Genomic DNA, 21320 nt, shown 5'->3' with positions numbered 1-21320 from the left:
CTTCTCTTATTCTCCACTTCGAACGGAATTTTTGTTTATTTATTTGCTGATTCTTTTTTTCTCTGGTGCATTCGTTCGTCGTGTGTTTGTTCGATGTGTTGTTTCATTGTACTACTGATCTGCAACTCCAACGTTATTTCTATTTGCCATTGGTATTGTACGAAAATGCGGCTGTTTTCACGCAACTCAATATGCGTTGAAATGTGTATTTCGGTCTCTGACGTTTGTTACGAGGTTTGCAAACATTGTACCCATTTATATATTGTAGAAAAAGACAGTGAAAATTATTTCATTTTTGCATCATTCGAATGTGTTCACACATATAGAGTCACTTCACATGTCAAAAACTGCGATTCGATCGCACGGCAATGCAATTCTTCTACATTTCGTTTCATTTTCAATGGAATGCAACAATATAGTGCAATTTTTCAACGGCATTATGCCGTTTTTTTTCTCTCTCTCTCTCTCTCTTCCTGTTTCCCCACTGTCTTCTTTTTTTTCTCTCTCGACTTTTAATTCACTTCTATTTTTATTCGTTCGATATTTGCTACTGATACAAGTGCTTCATGCCACAACCGATATATATATAAACACATGCTCACAACAGTGAATCAAATGGCAAAAAAAGAAGTCGAGCCCTGTAATGTTGAATTTTGAGCATTCCAACAGAGCATATGAGAATGGGATGGCATGCGAAACGGTAAACAAAATTTTCGATATACGAATAAGAGAAACAAAAAAAAAACGTGCACTCGACGTAAACATGTGCACACAAAGTGTAGTGAACGAGGAAGGAAATAAAATGTCTATTTTGTTCAATGAAGTTCTAGACATGATGATTTACTCGTAGCGTGTGCTCGGTATGTATGTATTTCTCTCTTTCTCGTTGTTATCGCCGGTTGTACGATATAATCAACAACAAGCAGAAGAAATATGTAATTTCATTTTCGTTTTTTTTATGGACGATTTCTGTTTGGTTCTCGGTGGTGTGCGCACTCTGTGTGCGGATTTCTTTTTTTCTCTTTTATTATCTAGTTTTTGTAGGCAATGCCAAACCGAATCCCCGATAATTTCGACAATCACCGATTACAATTTGAATGGCATCTAACAGCGAATCCACTTTGTTGAAAACAAATTGAAAGAACACGAAGAAATTGCATCGGCACTCACGAAACCCAATGATTAGAAATGTGGAAGAGCAAATAATGACCTGGAATTGTTATATTTTTTTATATACATGTGTGTGTGTGTTTTTTTTTTCGGTAAATATGGAGCGTTTGCATGCAGCAAATGAATGCAATTTTCGTGTGGGCTTGGGCACACATTCACAACACTAACTCATTCATTCGTCGGTTTTACACAAGCAACTAATTTACGGATGACGAAGATTAACTCAATTGGTTTTTGTTTAAACTGTTTTATTTATTTCGCCTTCGTCTCATTCTCGCGCAATAGTGAAGTCGTTGGTTGTTGCTGCCGCTTGACGGCTGTTGTGTATTGTCGTTGCGCACAAACTGCAATTTACTCGAATCATTTCGTTTTCAATGGGCATTTATTTTGATTTGAAAATTATTCACGTAATGTTTCGTTCAGCTTTCATTTGACTTTTGTGCCATTGTTGCCTGTAATGTGTCATTCATTCTCACTGAAGTGAGACTATTCGATTATGTTCGCGTCTTTGTTCCACTCTTATTTTGACTCTGTGCAACACAGCCGATAGCAAAATAAATATAAAGTGTGCGTGCTTGCGCTGTTATTGTTGTACTGTTTGCATTTGATCTAGAATGGAGCAATTTTTGCATTACACAGCCGCGCAATCAATTCAAATGATAAATCACAAAAAATTGCAATCCACATATTTTCTAAATGCTGTTCAATTTTCCAAATTATCCTTTTGGCAAATACTAAATAATGTTTTAATGTGAGCTGATGATTATTTTAACGATCATTGCGTGTTCTATATAATCAGTGACAACCACGCACTGTCCATATAATTTTGCCTTTGTTATGCTGATAAAATGTCCGATTGTGTTTAATAAATTCAATGGGAAAAAGTGATCAAATCAATCTGCCCATCTCTCGTTTCCAAACTACCCCTGCTCCATTCCTCTTTCCCTCCCTTATTAACCCTCAGTGTTTAATTTAACAATTGGTGCGATTTTGAATATATTGTCGAAATTAATTGTCAACCATAAATTTAGTCATTTGTGTTGCAATGGGATTGTGTTCCGAGGTGGTTTGGAAATGCTAAAAGCTCAATCACCCAAATGTGAATTGCACATTTTCGATATGCATGTACAATGCAAAATTACAGTGAGATTTCTCTATATTTATCGCTTACTATATAATGTGCTCTATTACATGTATGCATTTTACCGCAAACCAGTACCGCTATCAACAGTCAGCATTTGACCGTCCCATGAGACGCATCCATTATTAGTTATTTGTTGTGAGTTATTAAGCTATTCGGTTTATTAAAATCATTCGATATGATTACAGTTTTTCAATTTCTCTAATGACAATAATCGCGCCTAATTTTCAACGGATTAGATTTCCACAATTTCGACATATCGAAACAACATTGTGCCGTCACACATCTGCCATCACTATGGTTGTTGTTGTTTTTCACTTTCGAATTTATTATAGACATTCGAATTGCTATTGCATTGTGTATACTGGTTGTTATTAAAAAAACTGATTCGATACATAAACATTGATGTGCGCCCCGAAAATGTGGTCGCTTATGCACGCAAAATTACTTTGAACACGCATTTGAGTAATAATTTATGAAATATTTGTGTTAATTATTGATTTACACACTTAATAAAATTCGACGTTTTGTGTACGTATATATGAACCGGGGCGTGTTGTTGTCGATTTTTCATCGAAATTGAATTTTTAGATTTGCTGCGCTCATAATTCAAGCATAAATGCGATGGCCCTTTAAATTGTCCAAATGAATGCTTCGCGCATAAATTGCATTACATCCACTCAAATTTCGAATTAATTAAAACAATGGCATATAAACTGTACTCCATATTCACCAATGCACATAAATCGATACAACCGTTGGTGGGTATTTGAAAGCCCCATAATACAACATTAAAAATGCGTTACAAAATGAGAGAAAAGAAAGAGCGGAAAATACGATCGAACTGGTTTATGGATATAAATACAAGTCGACTTACATCGGGTGCGGATGCGTGTGTGCGAATACAATATGCACTCAACGAAAACACAAAACACCAAAGTTTTCTAATTACAATTTTATAAAGTATGAATAATGAAAACGATAATCAGTCAATTTATGCAGTGTTTTCCTAGCAGTAAATGCTCGGGATTTACAGCCAGTAGCAGCAACAGCAGTAGCGGTACTAGCATGTGCTATTCGATTTTGTTTTCGAGTCGAATGTGTCACCTGTACCCCAAATCATAGCCAATCGACAGTTTTGTTTTGCTTTCGTTTCGTTTCAATATCTTTGTGGCATTGCCATTGCCCGAATATGTCATGCAACCAATATCCTTTAGATCCAATAGCATGTTTATCGGTGTAAAACCAGAAATGGAACACAATAGAAAATCAGATTTCGATTAAATATGTGTGCAGGTGCTGCGGCACGATATAAATTGGCATGAAACATGATAAATGTCAAGAATAATATTTAATTCATCAGGAAATTATTGTGTACGGTGCATTATCGCATTGCCAAACTCTGAAAACTACACAAACAACTGCTACTCGCCATACGGCTTTACCAATATCGCTTTTATACCAAAAACTGCACCACTAATCAACTTTACAGCAAAACAGCAGTGATCAATAGAGAGGGCATGTTGCTCAAAATGCATCGTTTTACAACAGTTCGATAAAACAAAAAAAAAAAAAAAGAAATTGCAGCAAAATTATGATTATAATAAATGTATGAGGTTTTCAAAATTAACCGGGTTAACCTGACACAGATATATATATATCTACAAGTGTATGGGGAATCTATGTACGGCCCAGTTAAACGGCAGCAGTGTATTTGAAACGGCAGAGACATTCCACAACTTTATAATCCATAACTCTACTCTCTTGCTACAAAACATGATTACATTTAATCTGTCCGACGATTAAAACTAAAATTATTATTTTCCATTGGCCTTGAGAGGAACGGAGAGAATGCCAAATAATATTGGACTTATGTGAAACGATTTTTGTTTAATCGAATTCGCCCGAAGGCGACAAAATGCCGCAAAATCTTCTATTATTATAAACGCTTTAAATGGAATAAGATTGTGTATTGGTTGCGCAAGAGGTTTACATTCGAAGTCGGATAAATACATTGACCCAATGCTCGAGTTGTGTATCCAACAACAACCTAGGATGACCCATGTCATTACAAAAGTGATGAAACTATGCTCTAGTTTACGATGTTTATATTTCCTTAATCTGTAAAACAACATCTTTTGCCGTCCCGAAGAAACGAGCACACTTCAATCAGAGGGCTTGAGCCATCCGATGATGACATTCATTTCAATGGATATTCACTTTCAAGCAAATCCATAATCCTTCTTTGGCTTTAGTTTATCTTCTATTTTCAACAAGTTACAAAAATACGAGTTCATTGTCGAAAATATAGAATAGATTCTTTATTTTAGTCTTGTGAAAAAATATTTTGTTCTTTCGAAAAGATAGAAAAATAATTTGAAATCGGTAAATTGCCCATAATTTGCATTTCCTTCAAATATATTGATTCGACTGAAAACAACCAACAGAGGCGGAACATGTAGTACTTGCTTTTTTGTGAAAAAGGAGACTCACTTCGTGCTTATCAAAATCAATATAGCAAGTGAAACAATTTACGATGCAAAATGGGTAACTCATTAGGTATTGTTATTTTCTTTTGATCCATTATCCGAATGAAAATTGATCCGGGGTAAATACTTTCAGATTTTGTGCAAGAAAAGCATACACACACACACACACACCGTTCAATTGAAGTTTGGCTATGAACCGATGTTGCATATTGTGCACGATGCAAAACGATTATATTGTTGTGAATAGAAAATATATTATACGCTTGTGATGATGATGATGATGGCACAATTACAAAATCATTACATCTTCGTCCTGTATCTTCGACGAACAATGAGGAAGAAAGTTTAAAATGATGGTGAAATCCATCAGTTTTCCATTCGCCCACAAATGCAATACCCGCATACACACAACTTCGTCTTTTCTCTCCGCTCACTTGCCAAACGGAACTAATGGAAAATGTAATCAATACAAAAAGGAAAATAAATGAAAGAGAACCACTACTTTTCGCTAGTTGCTACGTAAACACACACAGACAAGAGAGCGAGAGAGAGAGAGAGAGAGAGAGAGAGAGAGAGGAACCAAACACCCATTCAAGCATTTGTTACTGAGTAGAGAAAAAACACGAATTTGCTTTGGCTTGTTTGGCTATGTGAGCTGCATATATCCTCCAGGTCTTTTCTTGTATGTCTATTGCTCGGAAGTTCCATCCAATTACAAGCAGGAATCTTTCTCATTCTACCACTTTTCAATCTGCTCTTTTCTTGGCTTCTAAACTCAGTTTCTTGTCCATTCGTTCATTTTTGTCATTCAATTCGTTGCAATGTCTTGTTCCTCACTCGATCACTCTCTCTCTCTCTCACTCCTTCCTCTGTCTCTCTGTCTCTCTTGCTCTCGCTTTCGCTCTCTTTCTCTCTCATCCCTTCTTCCGTTCCCCGCACTCAACGGCACAAAACTTATGATGACGATGCCATGGCATGCACAAGCTCTTGCGGGAAAATAGCATCAAGTGAACAAATAAAAAACACATCAAACTCAATGTAATTTAAATATAACATCCCCACAATTTTGAAGAAATTGAAATATAGATAAAGCAAGTGAAAGAAGATAAAAATGGTCGCTCTTCGGAAAATCTTTTTGAAAATAATATTCGTCGAAGAAAGTTTGCGTTAGTTGGTTGATTTTTTTGCTCCTCTTCTTCTCAGCGTGCGCACACTGTGTGTTCTGCATCGTTCTCAATTCCACATGGGTTTTTGTCGTTTCACTTTTCTATTTGCGCCAAGAAAAAGCTTCCGTTCAATTTTTTTTGTTGTTGTCAATGTTGTTGTTTGGTTGTTTTAGTCATAGATTGTGAGCATGAGTCAGGTTCCAAATATGATGCACATTTCTATTTTCAGTGCAAAGACAAATAATAAATGAGTTTATCCAATAGAATCCGATGCATTTAGTGAATGTCTACCGAGAAACAGCAAACACACAATGAGCAACAGCAAGAGAAAAAAAAACCAAATGTGTATTTACAAAAAAACAACATGATCCGAGACACAAAAGTAAATACGAACATTTTTGCACACAATGTGCAGAGAAAGAGAGAAAGATGGAGTGAGAGCAAAAAAAATAAACGTAGAATGAAAAAACAATATCAAAGAAAAACGTGACATCAATATTACATCACCTTGAACTATCTAGTACATCTATCTTGCATATAGCGATGCAAGTGTGTTCGCACATTGTTCATCTATATGTGTCACTGCTTCTTTTCAGTCTTTTATAATTTACATTGCGCTCAAATCAAAAGAACGGAATAATTTAGTAAAGTCGTCTCGAAAAAAGTTTCAAAATAAACAGCACGATTCCATTCGCGTATTCACATTCAAAAAAATGAACAATAAGTTCCATGTTTTCGGTTGCATTAAGTTGAGCCAATATAATAATGAATGTCACTAATCCCGGCCATAATATGGCCGATGAAAAACACATGTTCGTTGTCAACCTTTTCACGGTTTTATTCATTATCATTCGCATGTGATGTGTTGCTGACGAGATGACGAATATCTCATTGCACTTGTGTGTCGATCATGAATTACGTTTCAATATCAACCAATATTGGAACAATCAATCCATTTGTATACCGATGAATACGCAAATAGAATGCAAGTGCAAAATGTGCACAAATCAATCGAACCGCACATTTTACCTGTTTATTTTCTATGCAGAAAACAAACGGCGTCATATTCACTCATTCCAGTTTCGCTCTCCTTTTGATTCTCAATATCGATTGTATGGCCGTGCGCTGCTTTTTGATGATTCGTGTGTGTGTGCTGCTTTTTCCTTTTCATCAGCACAGTCACCACCATCACCGCACTTCCATGTCGCAAGTAATTTATTCTGTTGAAATCGTGTGCACTTTGTCTGTACACGTGCAATGTGTTCAATCGATCAAATTCACATTCCCGATGAAAACGCCAAAGGAATGCGTAAATTCAGTGGCGTCCAAACGACAGCGACTGAGCGCACACGACAAATGCCAAAACAAAACAAAAGAAATATCGAAACCAAATAAATTGTCATAGACGGGAGAGAGAGAGAGGGTTGGATTTGCAAAGCATAGGAATGACATCGATGCACCAATACATTACATTGCATACAACGGGGCAAAGCAGTAAATTGAATTATGGGCATAACACACTAAATCAATTGAAATGCAAACACTTTTATAGACTTTTGAATGGAAAAACAAGAGCGCGCGAGAGAAGCAGAAAGAGAGCGACTGTATGTGGATGTGTTCAGCAATCGTAATAAGGTTTTCGATGTAATGTCCATGGCCACAATCAATGCGGCACAGCCAAATATCATCAGCCAAAAAGCAAACATATATTATATCGATAAGAAGATAAATCTTAAACAAACATGCAATATTCCATACGTTGACGAATTGGAATTTCAAATGTGTGGACGAAAAAGAGAACGACGGAAGGAATTGAGCAAGTGAAAATGAAACGAACGTATCGATATGTGTCGTTTTGCCACGACAAAATCATTCCTCAAACTTGCTCAGCGGTAAAGCACCACCATATAAATTCAATTGATGGTTTGCCATTGCTGATGTTGATGAATTTCGTACACTTCATGTGTTCGAGAGTCAATTTATTGCATTCTGTCGATCACATAATGTGAACACCATATCAACATGCACACACACACACATATACACCAAATAATCGAATGAATTTTGAAAATTATTCCGATTTGATGTGAAAATAGACATATTCATTCGAGACTCATTGAGTCTAATAATGTATCGTTATAACAACGATGATGACGCCATTCGATTCTGTTTACAAATTATATATTCACTTATTCCATCGTTTGCTCATCGTTTTATCGCTAGTTAATCATAATCATCACATCGCAAATCAGATTTGATTGGCGTCGTCTGTTTAAAAGAAAATAACAACGAATCGAATTGAATGAAGAAATGCGCTGACATTAAGCACACATTAAGGTAGATCGACATGAAATACACAAAAACCAGCGCGTGCACACACATACATTGAATGCGATTGAAATCGCATTTCGATTTGCAACACAGCAACACCCAAGAGGGTATATGTGTATAACGATTACTATCGACAATAAAATCGAAGAAAAAAAAACGATGAAAACCAAAGAACATTCATCGTGTATGTGTACATTGTACATTGCATGGAAACTCATTCCATATATCCGCTCATAAGATCGAGTATGTTCAATGTCGACTTGAACTCGAATCATACGTTAAAATCGCACGTTCTTGTTGTCACTAAATTTCAGTGTTTCATTGCTAGCCGAACAGCAGACAAAAACAATTACATCAATTTCTAGCTGAAAGCTGCAGACATCGCGTTAAATTATTTGCTATTTTCTTCAATCTTCACATTCCGTAACGTGTATAAATTGTGATATATAGATTGGGAATGCACAATGCACATCTATCGTACATTGAATCTCAGTGTGAGAGAGGGAAATGCACAAGGATGAGCGAACGAGAGTGGGGAGAAAGAAAACGGCACACGCTCTTCTCACAATCGCACGCGCGCACTCTGACTGTCAGACAATAGCATCAATGTTCAATAAAATACACCGACCAACCGACAGACACATTGAGCGAAAGAGAGAGAATGTAGTTAAACGGGCAAATGGTTGATAATATTCACAATGAACTATCTATATGTAGTCGGGAGCAGATAGATAAATTGCTATACTCACCGCGTGCACTGGTATAACAACAGCACACACACACCCACTACATACGATGAATAAAATATTGAAATTCACTCATTTGAACAATCGTTGTATTCGATATATTCCAGAATCAAATCGATTGCAAGATGTACGTAAATACCATTGCAGTAATAACAACAATAATCATAATAAAACATGGCATACATTATACAATACAGTGTGGAGACAACGGCATCGGCAGCGTCAGCACCGCCAATAGTACCGGCACCACCAGTAATTGTAAAGTAGTAACACATAACTTTGTAATAGCTACATATCCGATGACGATCGGAATCACACCCGTCTCTATTTTGCCTTTTATGGCGCCTCCGTAACGAACAACTAACACCATCCGACGCTCACAATATTTTATGAGTGAAGAAAACAAAATGTCTATATGTCTCTTATCCGCAGATCCCCTCTGCAATTTGATGCATGCCGCCTTTTGAATTTGCACCATTTTTAGAAAATGCAAATCTAAATTCATAGCAATTTCACATTTTGGCGCGTCTGTGCAATAATAGAAAATCGTAACTTCACTTTACTCCATTTACCGTGCACCAAAATTGTGTGCATCTTACGCGAGATCCAATGCCATTGTATAACGTTTACATATTACCAATGCTAATACCAAATTGCAAGCTATCGAATTGGTGTTTCCATCTCGGTGTGTCGTGTCTCTTTGGCTCTTCTACTCCACAGAGCTGCAGTGTGACAATGACAACAACAAAAAACCGATGCCGCACGAAAATGCATTGGAAATTACGTTGATGCGAACTCTTCCGATCGCTTTTTCCTTTCGTTCTCCATACATTTTAAACTATCTGTGATGCTCTATGGCGGTGCCATGCCAATGCATTTGTCTTTTTGGCCCGTGTTTAATCTCATTCCTTTTTTAGTTACCCGACAACATTGAATGAGCGCGCGACACCCTCCGATTCTCTCACCAACTGCAATTGTTATTACAAATGCAACACCAACAAAAACCCATTGAGCACAACATATTATGCATTACATGCATTTAGTTTCAACTTTATCGAAGAATTGTCGCTCACGTTCTCTATTTCCTTTTCGTCCACGATGAGGAAAAAAACAAAACTACAGTAATAACAACAAGTATCGAAAATTTAGTGTAAACAAGCCATTCGATTTTTCTTATGGCGATGGTTCTCCACTGCTCTCTCTATCTCTCTCGCTCTCTCGTTCACTCTCTATCACCATTATAGTCGCTCACATTCTGCATGTGTGACGATGAGGGAATTTCGTTGTTAAAATAGAAATATATATTGAGTTTAGGCATTAAATCGAGTCGATCAGAATGAGAATCAGAGCGAAGCGTGTAAAAAAGACAAACAACGATGACACCATTTATAGAATCAACGGTATTTGGTGTCGGTGCTTTATATTTAGTGAGTCTTGAGCTTGAGCAAGTTGTTTGGCAAAGGAAAATATTATATTACACTGTAAAATGGGTCGTACAAGAAAAACAAATGGTGACGATGACGATGACGACAACAACAACGACTGTGATGTTGGCGGCCACTAACTGAGCGAAAAATAGTAATATATTTGAATAAGAGAGAAAGAGAGACAGCGAGAGAGGCAATAAAATTGGTGCATTCGAAAAACATTCATTTTCACTTGGAGTGCCTGCTGTATGGCTTGGATGTGGGTTCGGCGTTCCAAAATCGCACACATCGTGTGTATTAAACAAATGGATCTGTATTAAATTTGTGCGCTTGTAAGTTTATTCGATGCGATGCATTTATTATATGGTAAAGCGAATCGTGACTATGAAGATTGATGATATTAGAAAATAAAGTCTCTCGCTGCAATTGTCTTCTTCCATTTTCTTGTTCGTTTTCATCTCCTTCCGCTTTGTTTTCTTTAGTGCGAATTCTCTTCGGAATGAAATGCAATAGAATGAATGAATTTAATATACACATATCTTGTCGCACTCTTTTTTTCTTCTCCGTCTAAATATATATGAGTGTGTCATCCTGTGTTTTCTTCAGTTGGAATTGCATAAGTTTTGTGCAGTTGTTATTTTTAACGGCGACTGTTGGTGTAGATCATCAGTTGTTGCCGCACAATATCCTTCTCATTTTTTATACGGTCGCTGTTTTTTTCTTTGGCTCGTTTGTGAGAAAACGAAACTTTCTTCGATTTTTTTCTTGATTGCATTTGGTTCGGTTACACTTTCATTGTTTGGATGCATTCAATGCGGATGCACATTAAAATAAAATATGCTGCAAAACCAAAAAACTCATAGAGCAAGAGAGAGAGAGAAAGAGAAAAAACGATATAGAAACTGAAGTAAACACGATTGCCCGTACACTGAAATAAGAATACAGCGAAACAGAATACCTTTGCTGGCAAAGCAAAACTTTAACAAATTCATGCGATTGAAAGAAGAGCACATAAGCGAAAAAAAAAACAAACGAGCAAGTAGAAACTCATGTAGAGAAAAAAAGAGTTAAAATATTGTATTGCAAGCAGCCAGCACAAGAAACGACTTTGACGTTCAACTGTGAAAATAAATCGCACACAAACGGCAGTGAATGCATTCAATTTTTTATGTGCAGGACAATCGCCAAGAAAAACCTCTTCTCTGTACAAGGTGAAGAACCAAACATCTAAATACAAAAGCGAAGAACCCAAAAAAAAGAATGGAAGGAACGCGACGACGAAAACAAATGGAAGCCAACAAAAAAACGGAGGGGAGAAATATATTTATATGAATATTAGATGACGGCACGAAAAGCCCATCATTTTCTATCTTTTATTTTCAATCTCATAATACGTTGGCCACTGACTGCCGCCGCCAAAATCGCCATCAACGTCGTCATTGTGCACCTTTTTATCGCAATGGACTCTCTTCATTTTAGTTAAGTTCCAAAAACAGACCCAAGCCGCAAAAAATCATCGAAATAGAAATCGAAAGAAAATGCAAACGTTAGAAAATGGCAAACACACCATCAGAAAATTGGATAAGAATCGAGAAAAAAACGTTTAAAATTGCTCGCGACTAGTTGCCATTGCACATTTACATACACTATACATCTTTATTAGACCTTTTTTCCACATGAATTGAAGGTTCTTCGTTCATTCCTTCGAACTACCATGTATGCTGTAAAATATCAGGTGAGTGTGAGAGATGGATAACAAAAAAAATCAGCAACGGCGGCGGCGTTGCACAAAATTGCGAAGGAAATAAAAGTCAAAAGAAAATTGCCAAAGCAATAAGACCATAGAAGGAGCAGCAGCAGCAGCAGCAATTGGAACCAAAACTGAAACAACAACAATTTTGCCAGTCATTCACAACATCGAAGCTAGGTGATACAACTAACGATACATGAGCCAACGTACGGCGTTTGCATGCTGCATTCGGCGAGAATGTGTATTATGTTCAAAGTTTTATGTAGTGCACTTTTACCTACATGGTTTTGAAAATGATTTGCCATTAAAATGTGCTTGTGCTTCTTGTTGGGTGCTGCTTGGTTATGCTTCTGGCGCGTTGGTGGCACACCATTTCATATGCTCAATCGGTCTCCATCTCTTTTTCTCTCTTTCACGTTTTTCGTAAATTTTTTCTACAAGAATTCAAAACACACAACAATGTGCGAGGTGAAACTTTGCAAAGTAATGGGGGGTAAATGAGTACAAAAGAGACAAGCTACCGTACAAATACACACGTTTCATATTCGATTGCATCAGAGTTAAGAATACATAGAGTATAGCAACATTTGCAAGAATTGTTAACGACTATACTGCGGTAGACAGAGAGGAGTGCACACAAAGTGCAGAGAAAATTGAGCGCGAAGAAGCAATAGAATAATTTAAAAAAAAACATACACCCCGAACGTCGTCCATCTATAATGCGAATATTGTGTGGCCATGTTCGGCTGAGGTATGAATACATTAACGATGGAAATGTTTACAGGAACTCTGGCAAAAAGCTTATGCCAGACAAGTAGCAAAGTGAACCGAAATGAAAAAAAAAAATCCAACACGAAGTTGCAAAAAGCGGTGACAAGGAATATGGTTTAAGACCAACGATGACTGCAATACACGATCCGCCATGGAACTTTGTCCTCTCTCTCTATATCTGACTAAAAACTAGCAAATTCAAATATGTCTCCATAAATGGAATAAATAAATACGGACAACGAATATGTTCGCGGCACTAACATTACAAACTCATTCCCATCCCTTTTTCTCTCTCTCATTCTTTCTGTCTTCGTCTCTTTCTCTTTTTCTCTCTCTCTCATCGGTTTTGTTTCTGTGCAACACAGAAGTAACAAATAACTGGAAGGAAAAGTGAATGAAAAATTTATGGAAAAGTTAATCTGGTTGAAATTTGAAATGTTTATAAATGGTCTCACATAAGTGTAATATGTATGCTTTTGCCGGGCGCTTGTTTGCTTTAAGTTCGAACATAAGTGAGCTGGGAAAATACTATTTTTCTCTTTCTCTACTTTTGCTTTGCCTCTTTCTCTTCGTTTGTGCATAGAGAGACGAGAGTATGTTTGTAATGCACGAAATGCTGCATAATATAAAGTTGTGTGGCATTTACAACGAAACGGTAGTGCTGGCATTCATTGGATGGCATTGGATGGCATTGGTGGCGGCGTCAGTGGCAATAGCGGAAGATGAGGCTAGAGCACAAGTTGAAATGGAGTTGCTCATATGTTTCGTTCGTTGGATGTACGTATGTGTGTGTGTGAGAGGGTGTTTTAGTGTAATTCTAATGCTTCAGTTGAAAAGAGACAGAATGATTTGGATGAATGAAGGCGAGTTTATGCCCGCGAATTTGTGTATCGTTAGCCACAGTAGCATTATATTTTGTAAAATCCGTGCTGTTGGCCAACAACTGAGAGTAAGGCACCGTCAAAATGAGAATCGCAATTTTGCAACCAACCGAGAAAGATATAATCCATTTTTGAAAGCACACACACACAGTTCGAATGATGTGTGCTGTTATTCCATTCGTTCGCTTATTTGTTGCTAACAATTCGGAATGGATTCATGAAGAAGTGCAATGTATTTTGAAGCGTGCACAACAACGGCGAAAAAGGAAGAAAAGAAAAAAATGTAGAACCCCATCGCCTATAAAAACAGATGCTTGCCATTATTTGACTCGAAAACAAATTGCCCGCTAGTAAATTTTCATTGTGAATGCACGTTTTTTTTGGTGTGTGCAGTTTTTGGCTGTTTTCGGTTTCTGGTTTTTCGTCCAGATATGTTATGTTGTTGTTTTAGCGCACATTAGTCTAGCCTTTATACATTTACGAATTAAGTATTATTCGGTATATTTTGTTTATTGTTATTATTACATATTGCAGTTGTTGCGCTGTGAGAGTGAATGCAAGTGGTTGTTTTTTTCTGCTTCAATTGTTTCTACTACTACTTTTGATAAGCAAGCAAAGTTCCGGAATTTGCTGCAAATGAGCTACGGTCACGAATTTATTTTCCATTTTGTGTGCTGCAATCTCAGTTTTCACATTGCATTCAACACACACACATACACATTTCATATTATAAAACTTCAAACGGGCAAAACTGGAACAACTACATCAACAACAACGACAACGACGATGACGATATAAATGAGGGGAAAGAAAATTAGAAAAAAACACACACACAAATGAAAATGGCAAATAAACAAATGGAAATTAAATGGAAAGAGAGAACAACTGACTGCAGTTGCACATTTCCAACCGAATATAACTGACCAATTTTCATAGAAAATAATGTACATTTTCATTGGTTGATATCTTCTAGCATATGGATCATTTGTGGTTGTTGCTATGGTTTTTCCACCTTAAGCAATGAACATATCAGCACCATGCTCATATTGATGATGACCTCTTCACCGTATTGAATGTATTGCCATAAATGAGTTTTTGATTTCATTCGAATGTTTAAAACGAAACGATTTTTCAATCTGTTTCGTGTTGAGAGCATTAAATAAATGTACAGCAAATTGTGCAACCAACATATAGTGCAGTTCATTTTGCAAATGAACCACTGGAAAATCGAAAGAAATTCTCATTCACAAATCGCATTTTCACATTTCTCTTTCTCTCTCTCTCGCCTATTTTCAATCAACTGTATTGACTAACTCAGAAGGCACCATTAATTAGAAGAAAAAAACTAGTTTAAAATTGAACATGCAAAAATGATTCGATCATGGATTTTACGGTTGATGCATTTAATACTGACCAAAAATCCGATCCAACACGCACCTGATGTGATAATAACGGTACCGATCCAACAACCAAAAAACCACCCGACTGCAAATCGTTATCCAAGCACTCACGCACTCCCATTTCTCGTTATACAAATGATAAATATCTCTCTTTCTCCGCATGTACTCTGACAAATCTACTATTGGAAAGTACAAAATCAGATATATATATAAACGAAAATTGGCAGTTTGCAATACAAATTTTGCAATCCATACATTGCGGGACATTTTTTTCTCTCTATCTTTTTTCGCTTCGGTTCGATCACAGTCAAAGAAACCTCAAATCAAATTTCCGATCTAACGTGATACATTCAACGAACCGAAAGTTAAACGAAACAAACACAAATCAACCTGTCCAAATCGACAAAATGAGTTCAATAAATAAACGAATTCATACTTATGGTTTTACAATAGATTTTATCTTAAAATTGAATCTCGATCCTCTCATCATGAAAACACTATCCACAGCATGATGGCGTGCCCATCTGCACGAATACATGCACCATTCGATCTATCCAATGGAGCAGAGACTAAATGCATCGACACTATTTGAAATATTCATTGAAAATCTATCATCACTACCCATTAGCCAAATGTTTAAGCTTATAGATCGCTTAAGCCGATTCCCATAGTAAAAGTCTTTTCGAAAAAAATTTACGTTCCAATCTTCTTATATATATTTCGTATAGTACCGCTTTCGTATATGCTTTGTGTGAACATATCGACAGACAATTAAAGTGTTTGCGTTTTCTTTTTCAGGCCCTGAAGCAAGCGTTAGAGGAAAAACTGCATAATTTGACTGCTTGGAAATAACTGTTTTTCCAATCTGGATTGCACACATCTACCGTTTATTCAGCATCGGTTGACCATCGACCAGGGAGCTTCCCTTCCTCTCATTCACAATCCATTTCGAAAGGTAACATTTGTATGTTTTCTATCTCTTGGTATGCTTAAAATATATTTTACTGCATTTTCAATGGTCGAAAATCGAAAACAATTAACCATTTTCTGCCACACAGCTACATGTCCGAGTATCCAAGTGCATTTGGCCAATAACGAAGTAAATACTTCGAATTTAACAAAATCTCAACAACAAACACACAGTGCAAATGCATCTAGACAAATCTACAGCATATCAACAATGTTACACTAAAACTGTAAAGCACATGCACAAAAAATGATAACGAAACGAAGTAAGCAAAATATGGAAAGAAGAAGAAGAAAAAATGGAAGTAGTGCATAAAATAATATCTGGTGGGCATTTCACACAAACAATACTCTCGTCTCGTAGAGAATGCTTGGTCATAGTAATATTGTTCGGTTGACGGAGATGAGAGAAAAAGACCCCATTGGATACTTCGTTTGCATTTCACGTAAATAACATTTTTATCGGAATAAACACTCCCGTGCTCAGCATGAAAATCTGGAGCATTTTAAGAATTAACGCAAAAATCTTTTCAGCTGTCGTCGTCGTTGTTGTTGTTCTCGTTGAATTTTTTTTTCGTTCACTTCTTTTGAATAGCAGAAAATTACAGCAAAAAAATGGATAAACATGCATGATAATAATAATTGCTCAAAGAGAGAATAGCGCAACGGGAAAATAGAGAAAAAAAGTGGACTGTTTTTTTTGGAGCAGTAATGTTAAAAACACAAAGAGTGAGAAACACTGATAAACATGATTATGATTTGGATTTAGATTTTATTTATGAGATTGGTGTGTTTTTTCTCTCTCTTTCTTTGCTTTTTTTTTGTGTTCAACCATGGGTAGAAGTCTAATATTACAAATAACGACAACTCGTGACGGCTTTGAACGAAAAGCGGAATAATTTCGGTATATCAGTACTTTCTGTTGTTTTGTCTGGTGTGTGAGTTTGCATATATGCCGAAACATATTGAGCGCAAAAAGACAACAGCTTGATGCGCTCGCGCTCATTCTCTCACACGATAAAGAAAATCTCGCGTGAATCTTCATTCAAACGAACAAATAACAACAATAACAATGACGACAACATCATTGAATAAGAATAAAACGAGAATGGGTCTTTATTTTCTCAGCGTGCTGCTGAATCTGATTATGGTATTATATAAATATTGTATCACGTTCACTGCAACGTCTTGTTAACAAACACTATAAAATTCAAATGAAGAATGAGCCGGAAAACAATAAAAACATTTGTCAAACGATTTAGAAAGTATTTGACGAGAATAACAGAAGCTATGTAATGACATGATTTTGTTGAAGAAAAAACAATGTAAAGAGTGATCACAACGACAGTGGTACTGCATTTTAGCACTTCAAATACTTTAAATCTGATGATGACATTTTTAAAGACGCGTTTGTATACTGAATTTCAAAACGCTATTCAATTGTACATTATTTATTCAATGTCTACCATTTTTCGCCTGCCTTTTTTTTGTACATGATTTGTTTTAATTGTTTTTGACAAACTTTTTTTGTCTCCTTTTTTGAATGCAGACTTTTTGTTGTTCGTTTTGTTCCGCTCATTTTTTGCACTCTCATAAGTTCCTATAACAAATTATTTTATGATGAATGATGACAAAATGTGGATGATATAAATCCAAATACCGAACACATAATGCATATGATACAATAAAAATGATGTCCATTTTACTATCGTACAAACACTGAGAGATGGGAAGCAAGAGAGAGAGAGAGAGAGAGAGAGAGAGAGAGAGAGAGAGAAAGAAGCGACATATTCATACACATACAACAAATAAATGGGCATGAATAATAGATTGAATGCCTTTCTGGCCCATTATTCAATCGAAGTGGAATTATTTCGTTCTATTTGCCTACAATCGCTGTATATATGATACGTGTCATACATACGCTTGTGTGTGCGACTGTAAGGGCTGATAATCGTGCATTGCGTGTTGCAATGCATGTACGTATCGCACGAATCGCCTTTGAATTATGCTTCGAGTACACCGGATATGCAATATATTCATATTCAAAGCAGACGAAAAGTTTTATGTTATTCGATGGTTTGCATTGTGAAAGGCCATTACCACATATCTATGCTATATGCTCCGAGTCTCACTCAATAACAATGACGATAACAACAGAGTGAAAAAAAGTTTGGGCCGGAACTGCAACGCCATTTACCTGGAGCAAAAGAGCCCAAATACAAAATTATCCGTTTGAATTTCATAATAGTATTGTCAACACTGCTTTTAATGAAACAAACAATAAAAAGAATATACTTTGGATCTCAAATGATATTCAAAAAAAAAAAAAAATCTCTGAATTTTGACAAATCAACTTGAAAATTCTCATTAAACGAAGCAACTTAAAGTGTTGTTGGGTTTTTTCGTCTCATTTTTATGGCTTTATCTATGAAAAAATGGACATTTTGTATTTTAATCATCATTAAAATAATCGTAGATTTTCTCCACAATTTGTACTCTCATTATTCTGTACTTATGAATGCATTAGAAGAGTCCATGTTCCATCTTAAATGCGGTGAAGTGATGGTTGTATTTATTGAAATTTATTCTCTTGATTAAAATTTCAAGTGTTTTACGTTCATTTTAATTATGGATTTCGTTGATGATAAACTCCAAAGAATAATGGCCAAATGGAACTATATGCACCTTCTTCACTTTTGTAAAAAAAATATATTTATCGCTAATGAGATATTTTTTTCGTCTTCTTACCATTCATTTCGCAACGCTCGTTCAGTTACGAAATTGAAATGCAAAACGAAGACCTATTGTTTTCGATAATGATAATCATGAATAAATCAATATGCAATATCTCACTCTCCTTCGTCGGCAATATCGTCTTCATCTTTAAGTGGTGGTGAATATAATATTATCCGAATCGCTCTCGACCAAACCACAAAAACCAATTTCTTGTTATTATCTACGATTCTATGGTGGTTGCGATTGCTTGAATTATGTTGAATGGGTAATTATCTCCGAAAGCGATATGCACTGTATTATAAAGCGGTTCGTTGTTTTTGCTTCGTGGAATTTTTACACGGCACACCGAAGGAAGGAAAGAAAGAGAGTGTGTGTGTGGGTAAATTTAGCCATTGTATTAAAATAAAGACACAGTGATTTGCCGTGTAAATGCTTCTTTTCACCTCGAGCCAATCGAAAATGGCATCAGCAGCAGCAATATCAGCATCGGTGGTGTCAGTGACGGTAGCATATCTATCCCATGTTCATTGTACGCGCATCAATTATCTCATTTCGATTTTTATTTCGGTTGAATTTTTTTTTTCTTCCATCGGCGATTCTCTTTCGTTCTATTTCATTTCGATAAAATGTTAAAAGCGAATTTTGCCACTTGAACTCGATGTGATTAAAAATGATGGGAATTTTTCGAAGTGCAATTGCTGAAAAACAAATGAACAAATGAAACGAATGGACAGACATCGACGCACACACACATAATCAAACCAAACGAATCAGAAGAATGAAGAGACGAAGAGAAAAAGTTTGGAATCTGCCGAATCGATGGTGCGAGACCGAAGACCATTCTCATTTTCGTGTCGACTACATTCTCTCTCATTTTATAGATGAAATTTAACAGATAAAATCGTAAAAAGCGATTTTTACATCCTTCCGAAGTGTGTTTGCGTTTTATTGTATCTTGAGCTCGTGCCTTCTCTGAATTCAGCTATTGTTACTGCCATTGCTGCTCCTTTGCACTTTTGAATTTTAAGCCCCCGTGTAAAAATCAACGACCGTCTATTTTACCAACTAAGTATTGGGAGGGAGAGAGAGAGAAGGGGGCACCAACAATAGTGCTCTATGAATGTCGTCTTTTCTTGTCGTTGTCAATGTATCAGCTTAACAAAATTCCGTATTTCAGCCTTTATTGTTCATCGCATGACTTTTCTTTGCTTCGTTTTTTTCCATTTCACCAATTTTTCCACCGTTTGCCATGATAAAGTAGAAATAATAGTCACATTTCGGATTTTGATGACGCAATATTTGTACTTGCACATTTCAAATCGAGCGACAGCATCCAGGAGCATTGGGCGAAGAAAAGCAACGATCTGAACACCAAATGTCAGGCGCTAATAAATAGTAATTTTTATCTCACATAGATTATAACGAGTCAGTTCAGTGTGGCAGCGAGTTTTCGAGGGATTTTAATACCAATGATCCGAAATCAGTGCAAAATTCAATGTGAAATCTGTCATCGTTCGTAATACTTTGCCGGCAATATACATTTGGTGCTGCACACCCGCACACACAATCATATATAATGGATCGAAGAGAGTGAGAGAGGTTTTGCAAGCACCCATTGAAGCAATGGCGTAAAATGAATTTTAGATTTTATGACAAATGATTTTCTTTTCCGATTGCTATTGTTTTTGTTTCATTTGGCCCGACCTTAAGCCATTCGTTAAACTTTTTCTGATGTTCAAACTGCAATTTGACCGATTTTTATGGATTTTGTTTTCATTTTATTTCCGCATTTTACCGGAAATCTGATGAACTAGTCAACTATAAAAACACGAGCAAAGTGAACGAAAAAACGAGGCAAAGTGGTACTTCAACAAGAGTATTTGAATTATTCGCTTTTGATGCTTAATAAAAAAAAAGTTGAGGCTATTTTCCTATTCATGCCATAGTTCCACATAGTTCAAATTTAACTAATTTTTTTTCTCGATTCAACTTTTTGCCTAATGACGAAAACATAGTTAAGTGCTTAACTAAAATTTGCTTTTTAAACAGAAGATTGACGAAGAAAAATTGACATGATATTTAACATAACACTGAACGACGGTAAATATGGTTTTGAATCGCTCGTTGAATGTTGAAGTAATTTATGTCATTTTTATACAATGAACTTGTAACTGACAAAGAAAGCATTGAACTAATGTGCTATCCGAAAGGTGAAACACCGCAACAGACAAACCGCTAAATTATGAAGCACAATTGAAATTTTGTTGAAGCATAGAGATAGAGAGAGCGAGAGCGAGGGGGGGGGGGGGTAGATGGAGAAAAATTGCATAAATACGAGCGAGA

At 36.3% G+C, this 21320-nt stretch overlaps 1 protein-coding gene across 2 annotated transcripts in view; it reads left to right on the top strand.

Moving 5' to 3' along the window:
- The window catches only part of LOC116341534 (extracellular serine/threonine protein CG31145-like), a 70690-nt gene that overhangs the window by 20644 nt on the left and 28726 nt on the right, over positions 1-21320 (top strand). For both annotated transcript variants that reach the window (XM_031768652.1, XM_031768651.1), the window contains exon 2: positions 16071-16227. The gene's annotated coding sequence lies outside the window, so the exon portion shown is untranslated. The remainder of the gene's footprint in view (positions 1-16070; positions 16228-21320) is intronic.

The sequence above is a fragment of the Contarinia nasturtii genome, unplaced genomic scaffold, assembly GCF_009176525.2.
Source record: "Contarinia nasturtii isolate CC-2019 unplaced genomic scaffold, AAFC_CNas_1.1 Cnas_scaffold_745, whole genome shotgun sequence".
Taxonomy (NCBI): domain Eukaryota; kingdom Metazoa; phylum Arthropoda; class Insecta; order Diptera; family Cecidomyiidae; genus Contarinia; species Contarinia nasturtii.
Note: the sequence above shows the minus strand (reverse complement) of the source record. Positions and strands in the feature narration are given on the sequence as shown.